Below are 14778 nucleotides of genomic sequence, written 5' to 3' on the forward strand. Positions count from 1 at the left end.
ACCTCTTATAGTTCCACAATCCTGGTGTGCACCCCGACCAGGCCAGTGGAGATGCAGGCTTTAGTAGTGTTTAGATGTGATTGGTCGGTTCTCATTAAGCAGCGTAGCAGCGCTCTGGGTCTAACTCCCTGACAGATTAGGCTAAGGTCCACCAGGGCTAATGCCATACATGCCTTTCTCACTCGTCAGTCACTGACCTCAGTGTGTCCACCTCGTTGCGTGACCTTGAATCATTTAGACATTGCTTAATGCTGACAAGTGTCGTCGTTCACCATGCTTTGCATTTGCATCTCGTTCAGTCATCCATTTTGCTGAGGCAACGTAATGCTCCTTGGGATGAAGGTTGAGGAGAGAAGTTGACTTTGAAACCTACACCGAGATAAATAATGACTGAAGAATTTGAATTGCCAAAGTTAAACTGATTATCAAATGAACTGCTAATGTTCTACTCTGTTTGATAAAAAGGCCCTATTCTCAGTGAAACAGTATCCACGCAAGACCTCATTTCAAAGCGAGCCCCCAATTTTCCTGTAATTTCCTCAAAGGGGCAACATTAGGTATTAAATTACGGCCCCACAATGGTAACCTGGATACATCCACACTCTGTTATTAAAGAACAATCACAGAGTTTGCATGGTGCAGAAACCGAGGACAAAGAATGAGATGTGAATTCCGTTTGCTGTCACCCCGACCCTGTCTGAGGAGCGGGACCCAGCGGCTGATTAAACGAATTAGGGAGGAAATGAAATAGCATAATGCCTGAGATTCAAAGACGAACATGGAGCATAGCCTGTCCCGTTAGATAAGGGAATGCAGGTGAATACTAACCTTGCCTGAGGAGAAAGAGGAACTCATTTTGGTTGCTGTAATACCCTGGCCAAAGAGGGAGAGAGAACTATGTCTAAAATTGGTCTGGTCTGAAAGCCCACTCTGAGAGACCTTAATGCACTCTGGCGGTGGAAGTAGTCAGTCTGGTTATAGACAGCTAGGGTGATGAATACACCCTGTAAAACATCCCCATAAAACCTCCTTACACCCCATCCTCACAGCTCCTCATGTCAATTATTACACTCTGTGAACCAACGTTTTTCTGTCAACTTTATAATTAAGCAATAAGGCCCGGGGGAGTGTGGTATATGGCCAATATACCATGGCTAAGGGCTGCTCTAAAGCACGATGCAATGCGGAGTGCCTGGGTACAGCTCTTAGCCGTGATACATTGGCCATATACCACAAACCCCCGAGGTGCCTTATTGCTATTATAAACTGGTTACCAATGTAATTAGAGCAGTAAATATATATATTTTGTCATACCCGTGGTGTACGGTCTGATCTACCACGGCTGTCAACCAGCATTCAGGGCTCGAACCACCCAGTTTATAATTGTCTCTAATCACTGTGCTATATTGACTCCAAAACAATACTATGATGCTCAAGAGTGAATTCAAAGTTGTTTGTATCAATCTGTGTGACCGTGAATGTTTTCTGTTGCATGTCTATCTGCTCTGCATTAAATGAAGGGGCTCCATCTTGCAGCACTTATCTCCATCCCACCCACTTCTCTCTCCCTGGGAGATATGACTGACTGACTGAGCACTGAGTGAATGAGATGGTTGTCAGTCTCTCCAAGCAGCTGGGAGCTGAGAGCAAGATGACATCCACCAGCAGATAGATGACTCTCAGTGAGCCGGTAAACTGTAAAGTTATTACCAAGTATCAGAGGAAAACACAAAATCATAACAAGTGTTCCCTGGTTCAACTCGTCACCTGTCTCAAACCCAATACATCATGGCTTTGTTGCAAATCTGTGATTGTGACAATATCTTATACTGATACCATTTAGCATCTATGTGGGCGCACGCTCTCTAAACTCTGTCATCACACTAAAGTGGGAGACTGGGTAGAGGCAGGTGATGGGAGAGGCAGGTGATGGGAACCCTCAAAGGGCGTCCCCAGATAGAGGGTGAGATTGTCAGAATCAGGCCAGGATCAGTGTTGTGGAACAAGGCCAGGCGACTGCCCCGAAGCCCAAAGCTTATGGAAGGTGTTATGAGACACTGACACACTGATAGGATCTACCTTGGTGGTGAGAGAGCCTATAAACCTGCTACTGTCCTCCCATCAGATCTGGCCCATCTCCCACAACAACATATCAGGTGTGAATATGCACTTAATGCCAGGAAACACTGGCCGGATTATGTCCTGGATCTAAATGTATTAAGGAGGTGTGATTGTTGCCAGTACACCCCTGTCCCTGCCTCAAAGGTGGGGAGGCTATGTGGAGAAGAGGAGGGACTCACTTGGAAAAGAGTAAACACAAGGACGGCAGCAAGGAGACTTGTCTTACTATAATGACAGACCACCATGACAGGGTGGGATTATGTCCCGATCATAAAACATGGGTGGTGGTTAATATGCCTGCTAATAGGATGAGGCTGGGGGATCTGGCGATGGGGATCAGGATGGTGGTGGTGGTGGGTGGGCGGGGGGGGCAGCGGTGAAGAGCCTTGAAGACGTATTGGGACACACGCAGTTCATCAATCACAGGTGACAGTTGGGACAGATGCAGGGAGCTCCATTCACCACAGGAGACAACTTGGTGCTCCATCATGTAAAATGAGGCAGCGTTAATTACTCTTGTCTATACTGTAACTGCCTGTCCTTCCAAACCAGCCACCAGCAAAAACAAGCAAACATACATACTATACTGTAAAGACGAGGGCCGTATGTGTCAAGGGTAAGAGTGCTTATCTCGGATCAGCTTCCCCTGTTCATGTAATCATATTCATTGTGATCTAAAAGAACAAAAACTGATCCTAAATCAGGACTTGTGGAGAGAAAATGTCATGTTTCACTGCCATCTATTGGTAATTTGACACACACTACAGATCCCTTACAGAACATTCTCCTCTGGAGTGTGGCTCTATTCTATTGCATCTCTAGTTCTTCTTGATCACAGATGACTCCACTCCATTGGATTAACATACAGTCCCCAGAGCCACTGACTTGGGGGGCATGTTGTAGCCTCGGTGGTGAATATTAGATTCTCCAGCCAAGAGATCTCATTAGAGCAGGCAGCAGTACAATGTCTGCATCCCAAACGAGACCAGAGGGCATCAGGCATTCTGGTTCCCTGGTCAATTCACTAACTTGATATGGTAAGTTGAGTGACAGTATGTGCGTCAGCTGCTTTTAAAATGTTTCAATAAGATGTCCCATGGGGTAACTCACTGTGTGTGTACTGCTCAAGTGCTATAGGCTAAATGCATGTAGATACAGTAAGAGCATATAAGCCACATGTTTTGCATAAATCTCCCATTGACATCAACTTGTGATTCACGCAAAAGGTCGAGCAACATGTGGTATTCCTAAATCGGGGAATTGCAGTGGAGTTACTAAATATAACAATAAGAACAATACTTATGATTATTAAGAGTACAGATTTTTGAGAAAAACGATTTGAAAAATACTACTTTGTTGAGTAGGCCACTGTGATCTGTATTTATCTGTCCTCTTAAGTTTGATAAGAGAGATGAAAATCGAATGTATCTAAGGTTATTTGTTGATCTTAAAATCTAAATGGACAGATTGGAAGGTTGTTTCATTAGATTTGGGATGGGATGGGATGGCCAGAAATATACACCGCTGCAAAGCACAACACAATGTGTGAAATGTTATATGTTGATTCAAGGAAAAATGTAAGGAAACACTTACAACGTCTTCAGTCGGTGTAGATTCCTTTTTGTTCTTCCTTTGGCTGGTTTCACTGCAAAAGAGACAGACAGTGGTATTAGATCTGGCATGCGTGTCCAAACACATTCAATATAAAGGCAGAACTGCCTAGGGCCATCCAAGAGAACGAGACGAGGGTCAGCCGAGAGCAGCAGTCACAGAGAAGAGAGAGAGAGAGAGAGAATCACACTGTACAAGAGTGAAAGTAGGCCAAGGCAACATAAAACAAACATATGGTTCAGTGAAGCTCGACCATGAATATGAGTGTGTTTTCTCACAAAAGAAGAAGGCTCCCTCTTGCCTGAATAGAAGCTTCTGCTTCAACTCTAATGCTGTATAGCGTGAAGTAGGTGAGAATGTGTCACGTCCTGACCTTAGTTCCTTTTTTATGTCTCTATTTTGGTTTGGTCAGGGCGTGAGTCGGGGTGAGCATTCTATGTTTTTCATTTCTATGTTTTGTTCGGTGTGTTGTATTTCTATGTGTTTGGCCTGGTATGGTTCCCAATCAGAGGCAGCTGTCAATCGTTGTCTCTGATTGAGAACCATACTTAGGTAGCCTGTTCCCACCTGTGTTTGTGGGTAGTTGTTTCCTGTTTTTGGATTCTGTACCAGACAGAACTTTTTCGTTCATTCTTTTTTGTTGTTTTTCCATTCAGTGTTCAATTCATAATAAACGATGAACACGTGAACAGAAACTAGTCCAGAGAAGGATCGTATTGACAGCAGACGAACCTAGACTCCCAGTAGCCCTCATAAATGTTACCTTAATATGAACATTTTGGATCATTATGTTTTGAATAACAGTTTTTCTATATCCCAAATGCATGAGTTTTACATTGAGCCAATATGATACCCGTTAATTAACATACTGGGGTACCACGTCAGATCCGAAAAGGGAAGATTCAATTATTATTATCTGAATGACCAAATAAGGACCTGTGAGTAGAAGTGCACACAAATTAAAAGTGAGAAAGAAGTAGGTTTGTACTCCAGAGAGGCTTGGTAATAGAAATGGATTCTGGTAATTAAGAAAAGCTTGATAGTTGGAGGTTGCTGATGCCGACACACAAACCTACAGAGAGAAGCATGTTGACCTGAAGAGCACGGATCATCAACTAGATTCAGCTGCGGGACGATTTTTTTCTTGGATGGTCAAGGGGACAGAACATAATTAATTTGTCAATTGACCGCAAGAAGCCCAGAACAGACATATTTTACTAAAACATAATATGTATAAACATTTGTATAGATCACATATTTTTATTATGCGTGGGAATACTTTGGAACAGATTTCCAAAATTCAAATCACTTGATTTGCTCGTCAAATAAAATCGGCAGTTGGGGACCCTGCCGTAGAGTACATATGGCATAGACTATGCATGCCCCTATTTGCAACCATTAGCTATGGTCAAGGAAATGCACTAAATGTAGAAGAAACCATCATTACTGTTTCAAACTTTGTGTTAAGGCTTCTAAACACAAGATACATTCGAATGTAAATATCTCTAAACAACGCAATATTTAGAAAGCGAACCAAGGTAACAAGCGCGATTTCATTGTTCTTACTATGGAACAGGGCAGGCTATCATTTTTTAAATCTAAAGAATTGTCAGATTGTTGCCAATAAACGAACAACTAATTCGCTGAAATTGACTTTCTATTTGGTTAAATTACACTGTTCAGCACCAACCAACTTCCAATAAGAGATTGGCTCATTGCCAAGTCAATCAAAGATGCTTCCTTTACAGAAGAAAACTTATTCTGTCTCGAAAACGAAGGATATTTCATGTTGTGTGCTAATGACAATGTACGAATGTATAGTAGTTTTATGTATATGCAATAATCGCTCTACCCATGAACAAAATAACACTCATAGATCAAGCCGCTACACACAGCAACGTGCTAGACAAATAAGCACGTTTCCTTCCAAATGAATGGGCAAAATATCTATTTCATTTTAGCACGATGTTGTTAGATTTTGTTTCAACTAACACATCAAAAGGATGAGCTACTCACCTACTAAATCCACGGATGCAACTGATAATCGCATCCAGCCACAAGATCCATAGACTAGTGTAGTGACTATGCCCACGTCTGGCAACAGACTGCCGAATAGTATTCCACCAATGATCACGTGCTTCTCTTTCTCCCTCTCCATGTGAATCGTGTAATTGCACTCGTCATGTGGTAGCCTATATGGTATGACTCCTATTACTGTATCTTCATGAACAAAAGTAAGTTGTTTGTATGTTTATAGAGGTATCCCAGTAAAGGTAGCCTCTCCCGATTTGTTTACATCGTTTTTCACGACAACTAGGCTGTGTGCTTATCCGAACTTACTTATCTGTACTTATCTGAATTCAGCACCATGGACAGCGACATGGTGTTTCAGGACGTGAACAGCTCATTTGACATGGAAATGCACTCCCACGTCAGTAACTGGATTTAAATGTGGAGAAGAAGTGAGATTAACACGTGTATATGTTAGGGTATGTTATGAAAAATAGAACGGTTTCTCCTTTGTTTTACTGGCCTGTCAATCTGACAGAGTGGTGTTGAAAAGATGGTGACTTGTAAGGATCCTGTCAGACTAAAGTTCCTCTCCCTACTCCTTCATCTTACTATTGAATTATGCAAAAGGTACATCATCTTGCCCTAGATTTATCACGTGGCAGTTGCAAAAACAAGTTGCCAGTTTTGAAAAGTTGACACATTTCCATTTTAGTCATGTATTGCTTTTTTAAGAGTCTGTCAAATGTACATATTTAGGAGCTCTGAATATTTTCAAGTGGCATTTAAAGTCATTGTAGATGCACACGAATATGCATACACTGATACAAGATAACTACCTTATAAAGGCTTTATAGAGCATTCATAAGGTCTTCATATGCCTTACACATGCTTCTCAAATCATATATAAGCAACATCATACATCATAATGGGTTATGTAATAGACAGCACTGACTTAAACAAAAACCTTCCCAGCGTGATGTGTCACAGATGACTTGATCAAACAAGCTTGGCTCTGTGGAAGATCCCATTTGTGCCATGACTTGGCTGAGTCAACAATTCTGTTGGAAATAGTTGTAACTGTGCCACTGTGGTTCTGCTTGTACTCTCAAAATGCACCTTGCCCACGGCCTTCAACCAGAAGCTGTACAGTATATCACAACTATTAGCCAATAAATCCAGTTTAGCTTCTGTCAGACCTTTAACTTATTTTACTGGGGTTGGTTTTAAATTGGATGTGGATTGATGAAAGACAAACAATGATCAGTGAATTGAAGAAAATGTCATTCAACCATAGAGATCCTGTTCATGCCAAAATGTATGACATCACTAATGACCTCATATTTGTTTCCATCTTTGTACTTTTTTCAAATTTGGCAACAGCACTAATGGCGCCCTGGTGTGATTGAATTGCCCAAGGCTGTGCGTGATAGCAAACAACCTTTGTGATTAATTCGGGTTCTGGTTTTAGAAAGCATTGACGACAACGTACATCCACTTAAGAGGCCCCTCTCCTCTCCATCCTGTTCCTGTGGAGGTGACATTTTCCTTTCACAGCCTAGTGATGATGCACTCACATGACTCAAACTCCAGTGAGTGATAACTAAGAGCTGTGATTACACTCCTTATTCAGTAAGTGATGGATAAAGCCACTGATAGCTGAAGGGACAGCATTGTAGCATCTTACTGAAGGCATTTTACTGGGCTTTACTTCACAATGTTGACATAGAGGTGATCCTATTCATTTAGAAGTTCTGACAGATTCGGAGCCATAAAAATGGACAGATGGGAGGCTTTTTAAAAGAACATTACCTTTCTACCCCTTTGTCGTCTGGTTGTTTTTCACAAAATCCATTTTTCCTCCCTTATTGGCATGGTTGCAGCCAGAACATTATTCCATTTGGCTCGGTTTAGCACTCAGTGCATCAAAATGGAACACTTTTATTTTTCAAAGTTGAATACAGCTACATATTCTTATAACGATACCACCTTCTTAGATACTAACATAAAATGCATTTAATTATTTTCAAAACTTCACTCAGTCCTAAACATGTAAGTCACATCCATTTCCCATTTCAGGGTGGGCGCGAGTGATCCGTGCCAGAACAAAAGGACACAGAAATTGACATTGTGGGTTCATTTGCAGGAGGCAGATGGCACACAATGAAGCACACACAAAGCAACAAAATGGATTCCAGCCACTCAACCAGGTTCAGATGATAACAACAACCAGGGCTGCCACGGATTACAGAGAGGAATAGAAATCAACCAGATGTCAATAAACAGATCTCGAAGCATTCACTCAGGCTCTATGGCACCACTCACGCTGCTCTGTCTCTCTGTGTTTCAAAGAGAAAAGACCTCCATGCATAAACCATGAGCATCATCCTCGTCGGTGAAGAAACACAATAACCCACCGACGGTGTGGGAAGGGGGTTGGGGACTCAGTACGGCCCCTTGTTGTTTAGGGTGATGAGGCAGCCCAACTGGCCCCCGTGGACCCGGAGCAGAAGACCACTCTCCTCTACCTGAGGGAAAGAATTGGCATCCTTTCCTGTGGGATTCCATTGAGCACAACAAACACTTGATGAGAAACAGGCTATGAGGGGTAACCATCCTCAAACAGTTGTTTGTTACCTTTGGTAGAGGGTGTCAAGCGATTACATTCTGTGCTTCAACAGAAATGGGGCTCTTTGATCATCCGGGTGTGCAGAAGTTGAACTCGGTCGGTCATTGTGGCTGTGGTTGTTCTTAGGCTGACTAATGCCACCAGGGAAAGGCCATGTGTCTCATTACACCTTGTCACTGGTCATACTTCTGACATAGCTGGGGCTTATGGACAGAAATGTCCTCTAATTGGCTGTCCATGGTGTGTGGAAGAGTGTGGAAGGGTGGAAACATGGTATCTAACAGGACAGAGACCTGGCACATCTCCAAGCTTCTTTTGAATCTCACTGACAGCACCTTCTCTTCAGACAGGGGTGTCTAGGGGTGATTAACATTTGAAACAGATTCCAACAATCTCAGAAACCCCCTTAAGATTCACTTTACTGAACTTTAAAAAAAGTTTCTCCTCCTTAGAACTTCCTCAAGTACTGCCACTTGAATGCTTAAGTAGACTACCAAGGTGGAATAGCATTTTTAAAAATTAATTTAAAAAATTCTCTGTTTCCATGTGGATGAAGGACAAGTAAACATGTCTCTAGTCATAATTCTATATGGCTGAGAATAAATAGCATAGGGTGTCCATTCTGCTCCAGGAGACTGAGATGTAAATAGCCATTAATTAGCCAATGATATTTGAGAGTGGCCAGCAGGAGGGCTTTGAGTGTCGTCACCGCCGTTCCTCCACTAAAAATGTATTTCATGAGAGATTAGACAAATCATTCTCCGGCATAGGAGAAAATAACGGGCTGGGAAATAAACACGAGGTTGCTCGCTCTCCCCCTTGGAGGCTGCCCATAGTTATCGTCCCAGAATAGAGCTCAAATGCTTTTCCAAATAAGGACCTGGCTAAGCAGAGCACAAGATATGGCTCATTTGAGGGTGTCAAGCCAGGTCTAAAAATAGCTGTCCTATCAGTGTGTGTGTGTGTGTGTGTGTCACGGTTGTCGTAAGAACTGGACCAAGGCGCAGCGAACGTAGAGTTCCACATCTTTATTATGATGTGAAACTTAAGCAAAACAAAAACAATAAACGAACAACGAAACGTGACTACGTGGTGCACAAACACAAAATAATATCCCACAAACACAGGTGGGAAAAATAGCTACTTAAATATGATCCCCAATAAGAGGCAATGATTACCAGCTGCCTCTAATTGGGAACCAAACCAAAACACCAACATAGAAATGTTAAACTAGCCACCACCGACTAGTGTCACACACCCCCAGACCCCGGTTCCGACCATGGCACCGGGCTGAACGATGTGCCTGTACTAGGCATCGGGGCAAAGAAGGGCTCCGGCCCTGGAGCTGGGTTGGACGTCGTGCCTAGACTGGGCATTGGCACAGAGGAAGGGTCCGGCCATGGAGCTGGGCTGGTCGCCGTGCATGGACTGGGCGACTGGGCACAGGTGCTGAGGAAGGCTCCGGCCTAGGAGCGGGACTGGACGCCGGCGCAGAGGAAGGCTCCGGCCTTGGAGCTGGACTGGACGCCGTGCCTGGACGCCGTGCCTGGACTAGACACCGGCACAGAGGAAGGCTCCGGCCTTGGAGCTGGACTGGACGCCGTGCCTGGACGCCGTGCCTGGACTAGACACCGGCACAGAGGAAGGCTCCGGCCTTGGAGTTGGACTGGACGCCGTGCCTGGAAGCTCTGGACTGGGAACCGTCGCCGGAAGCTCTGGACTGTGAATGCACACTGGAGGCCTAGCGCATGGAGCCGGTATAGGTAGCACCGGACTGGTGACACGCACTTCAGGGCGAGTGTTGGGAACAGGCACAGGACGTACCGGACTGGGGAGGCGCACTGGAGGCCTGATGCGTGGAGCCAGCACAGGTTGCGCCGGACTGGTGACACGCTCTTCATGGCGAGTGCGAGGAGGAGACACAGGACGTACCGGACTGGGGAGGCGCGTTGGAGGCCAGAACCGTGGAGCCGGCCCAGGTTGCACCAGACTGCTAAACGGATCCTCTGGTCGGATGTTGAGCAGAACACACTTGCACAACATCTCTCTCAACTCTCTCCCATCTTCCCCATTGCCTCCCTGGCGGTCTCTGGCTCTTCAGGGCGAGTGCAGGGAGCAGGCCTGAGGAGTGGGGAGGCACTCCGGGCATACCGTGCTGGGAAGGCGCACTGGAGATCTGGTGTGTGGAGTCGGCACATATGGCACCGGACTGATGACCCAATCTTCAGCCCACCTGCACTGCAGCCTACTCTTCGCCAACATCATTCTCCGATATCCCTCTTCACACGGCTCCATCGACTCCCAGGAGGGCTCTGGCTCTCTCCTTGGGTCGACCGACCACCTCTGTCGCCTGCTCCATGTTCTCTGGCTCTTCCCGCGGCTCAGCCGGCCATCACCTGTGCCCCCTTGGGGTTGTCCTTGGGCTTTCTGTGGCCGCGAACCCTGGCGTCGTCGCTGTCCTCCATTAATACCTTCCGTCTGCCTCCGAGGAAGGGTTTCGCATCCACCCATCACTTCTTCCCATGTCCAAAACTCTTTTGCCTCGTGGATACGCTGCTTGGTCCTCTTTTGGTGGATATTCTGTCATGGTTGTCGTAAGAACTGGACCAAGAGCAACGAAACGTGACTACGTGGTGCACAAACACAAAATAATATCCCACAAACACAGGTGGGAAAAATAGCTACTTAAATATGATCCCCAATTAGAGGCAACGATTACCAGCTGCCTCTAATTGGGAACCAAACCAAAACACCAACATAGAAATTTTAAACTAGAACCCCCCCCCGTCACACCCTGACCTACTACACCATAGAGAAACAAGGGCTCTCTATGGTCAGGGCGTGACCGAGTGTGTGTGTGTGTGTGTGTGTGTGTGTGTGTGTGTGTGTGTGTGTGTGTGTGTGTGTGTGTGTGTGTGTGTGTGTGTGTGTGTGTGTGTGTGTGTGTGATTTCTGGGGACCAGGCAACAACTTCCCCAATGGCCTATCCGTTTTAACGTTTTAAAGGTGCTTTACCCCCTCAAATGCAAAACAGTGGTGTTGATCCACAGCTGAGGGCTATACACTTCACAGTGGAGGATTGTTCTTTCTTTGCATGTTGCATTTTGAGATTTTCAAAGTACAGCTTAGATTTTTCCACCTCTTTGGAACGGCACTATGTAATTCACTATGGAGCCAACTGGATGACAAACTCGACACGAACAACAACAGAAGCTCTTCAATAGTTTTGGTTTCAGTTGGGGGGAGCAATAGACTAACAGCATGGTTGTGCTGAGGGAGGGTCATTAGCAAGTCTGTCACCCCCTAGTAGAAGAGACCTCTTTCATTTGGGGAATTAATGGACCTTCCTCAGTTTCATCAGTAATCTACTGGTGCTTAGTTATCTAATGGATTCAGAGGTTCATCAGATGATCGGCTCAATTATCAGCCATTTGCATTCCCCTCACAACCCCCAGCCCAAATCCTAATCGACAAGGGGTCTCTAATCTACTACAGATGCAATGTGCATGGAATTGATTGGAAATGGAGGCAATTTACAAAAATAACATCAATTGGGAAACACATTTTAACATTTAAACAGCAGAAGTGTTGTTCCTCCTGATTCCCTGTTGAACTCCTTTTGTACATCAAGCAGAGGGTCCCCACTCCTCAGGCCTGCCTCCCCACTCCTCAGGCCTGCCTCCCCACTCCTGCCTCCCCACTCCTCAGGCTTGCCTCCCCACTCCTCAGGCCTGCCTCCCCACTCCTCAGGCCTGCCTCCCCACTCCCCAGGCCTGCCTCCCCACTCCCCAGGCCTGCCTCCCCACTCTTCAGGCCTGCCTCCCCACTCCCCAGGCCTGCCTCCCCACTCCTCAGGCCTGCCTCCCCACTCTTCAGGCCTGCCTCCCCACTCCTCAGGCCTGCTTCCCCACTCTTCAGGCCTGCCTCCCCACTCTTCACTATTATTCAACCATGCTGGTCATTTATGAACATTTGAACATCTTGGCCACGTTCTGTTATAATCTCCACCCGGCACAGCCAGAAGAGGACTGGCCACCCCACATATGCTCTCTCTAATTCTCTCTTTCTTTCTCTCTCTCGGAGGACCTGAGCCCTAGGACCGTGCCCCAGGACTACCTGACATGATGACTCCTTGCTGTCCCCAGTCCACCTGACTGTGCTGCTGCTCCAGTTTCAACTGTTCTGCCTTATTATTATTCGACCATGCTGGTCATTTATGAACATTTGAACATCTTGGTCATGTTCTGTTATAATCTCTACCCGGCACAGCCAGAAGAGGACTGGCCACCCCACATAGCCTGGTTCCTCTCTAGGTTTCTTCCTAGGTTTTGGCCTTTCTAGGGAGTTTTTCCTAGCCACCGTGCTTTTACACCTGCATTGTTTGCTGTTTGGGGTTTTAGGCTGGGTTTCTGTACAGCACTTTGAGATATCAGCTGATGTACGAAGGGCTATATAAATAAATTTGATTTGATTTGATTTGATTCAGGCCTGCCTCCCCACTCCCCAGGCCTGCCTCCCCACTCCTCAGGCCTGCCTCCCCACTCTTCAGGCCTGCCTCCCCACTCCCCAGGCCTGCCTCCCCACTCCTCAGGCCTGCCTCCGCACTCCTCAGGCCTGCCTCCCCACTCCTCAGGCCTGCTTCCCCACTCCCCATGCCTGGCTCCCCACTCCTCAGGCCTGCCTCCCCACTCCTCAGGCCTGCTTCCCCACTCCTCAGGCCTGCTTCCCCACTCCTCAGGCCTGCTTCCCCACTCCCCAGGCCTGCCTCCCCACTCCTCAGGCCTGCCTCCCCACTCCTCAGGCCTGCTTCCCCACTCCTCAGGCCTGCTTCCCCACTCCCCAGGCCTGCCTTCCCACTCCTCAGGCCTGCTTCCCCACTCCCCAGGCCTGCCTCCCCACTCCCCAGGCCTGCCTCCCCACTTGCAGACAGAAGGCATTTAGAAGTCAATGCTGCCTAAATGTAACAAGCAGCAATTAGTTTGACCTACACACTTGGTTTCTCACTGGAACCAGAAATCAAGAGAGAGAAAATGACTCTGGGCATGATGGGATTCTGTAATGGCCGTCGGGGGAGAGAGTGTTCCCTGACGCAAGGCCAAGCCAATCAGACGATGCCCGCAGGGTGCCATGATTGGCTGGATCAGAGTTTGGTATTTACGCTGGACACATACAGTACCTTCCCTCTGGCTCCCTCTGTTAGTTGGACTGGTTCTGTCAGACTAACTGGCTCTGTGGCATGCTGGTACTCTCTGGAGCACACTGACAGTACAGCAAGCCAGAGAAATCCAGGGGTAACCTCTTCTATAGGGCCAAAATTTGGCTATATACAACACAGTGTAACTGTGGAGCAGGCAGATTGGTATTCATTTAGAAGGTTTAATGCATTTTATTATTAACCTTGTATGGTCCTTCATCCAAGTATTTCAGAAGTTTGACAGAGGCACTGAATGAGGTATGTGGCAAATTCAGCCCTTGGAGGCATAGCATTGAACTGGGGAATATGAGCTGAAATGAGAGAAAGGGATCTGTTGACAGGGTTAGAGCTACAGTACCACAGTGGAAGTGTGAACAGGATTAAATGAATAGAAACGACAAAGTACTCGATTTAATGGATAGATTTGTGCCTTTCAAAACAGTTTTGCCCTTTTACGCAAGATTGCACACCTCAGCCAAATGAACTCCGCCATTATTTATTGTGGACCTTTTCGAAACACATTTTCAACACAATTTTGTTGATTGTCTATGTCGTTCATAGTCCTCTCTTGCCCTCTGAGGTAATGCTGCAGGTAAATAATGACTTCCTGAACTCCCATCTACTCTGTCCCTTCATGCCATTTGATTCCACTGGTTTGGCCTTTGATTACCAGCTAGGTTATATATGTAACTTTTGAGCTCACCTCACAAAATGTTACTCCACCTTTTCATGTCTCTAATTCATTGCCGCTGCTGAGCACAGAGGGAGCCGGCTCTATGACCGGCATTAAAGTAGCATGCGACAATGACCAACCCACAATGCATCCTACGTTGATGTAGACTCAGCCAGGCAGGGTGCGCCGCTGTCATAGAGGTGGACTGCAAGGAGATGAGGAAGAACGTTCCTAACGTTCTGATTATAAGAGAGTTAATGTCTAAGAAAAGTCAGAAACTGGACCAAAAAAAAGAGGTAGTGGCATGTTATTCTTAACCTACATTAACATTCTGGGAACCAAGAATTGTCAGCATCGGAGACAATCCATGGTTGTCTGTGACTGTCTAGGGAGCAGAAGCACTACCACTAGTCCTGATAGGGCAGGTTCATCACATATGTCTTCTGTAGTGTTTTCCATACAAAGGCCAAGATGCCCATTTGATCTCAATGGAGACATCTTGCATTAATGTGACACGGCCTTGCGTGGTCTATCGATTGA

General features: G+C 46.0%; 1 protein-coding gene across 3 annotated transcripts in view; it reads right to left on the bottom strand.

Moving 5' to 3' along the window:
- The window catches only part of syt1a (synaptotagmin Ia), a 280846-nt gene that overhangs the window by 201204 nt on the left and 64864 nt on the right, over positions 1–14778 (bottom strand). For 2 of the 3 annotated variants that reach the window (XM_029665801.2, XM_029665798.2), the window contains exon 2: positions 3715–3766. The gene's annotated coding sequence lies outside the window, so the exon portion shown is untranslated. Of the gene's footprint in view, positions 1–3714; positions 3767–5748; positions 5850–14778 lie in introns of those variants that run through there. The other variant, XM_029665799.2, reaches the window with a different exon arrangement.

This window comes from Oncorhynchus nerka, linkage group LG8, assembly GCF_034236695.1.
Source record: "Oncorhynchus nerka isolate Pitt River linkage group LG8, Oner_Uvic_2.0, whole genome shotgun sequence".
Classification (NCBI taxonomy): domain Eukaryota; kingdom Metazoa; phylum Chordata; class Actinopteri; order Salmoniformes; family Salmonidae; genus Oncorhynchus; species Oncorhynchus nerka.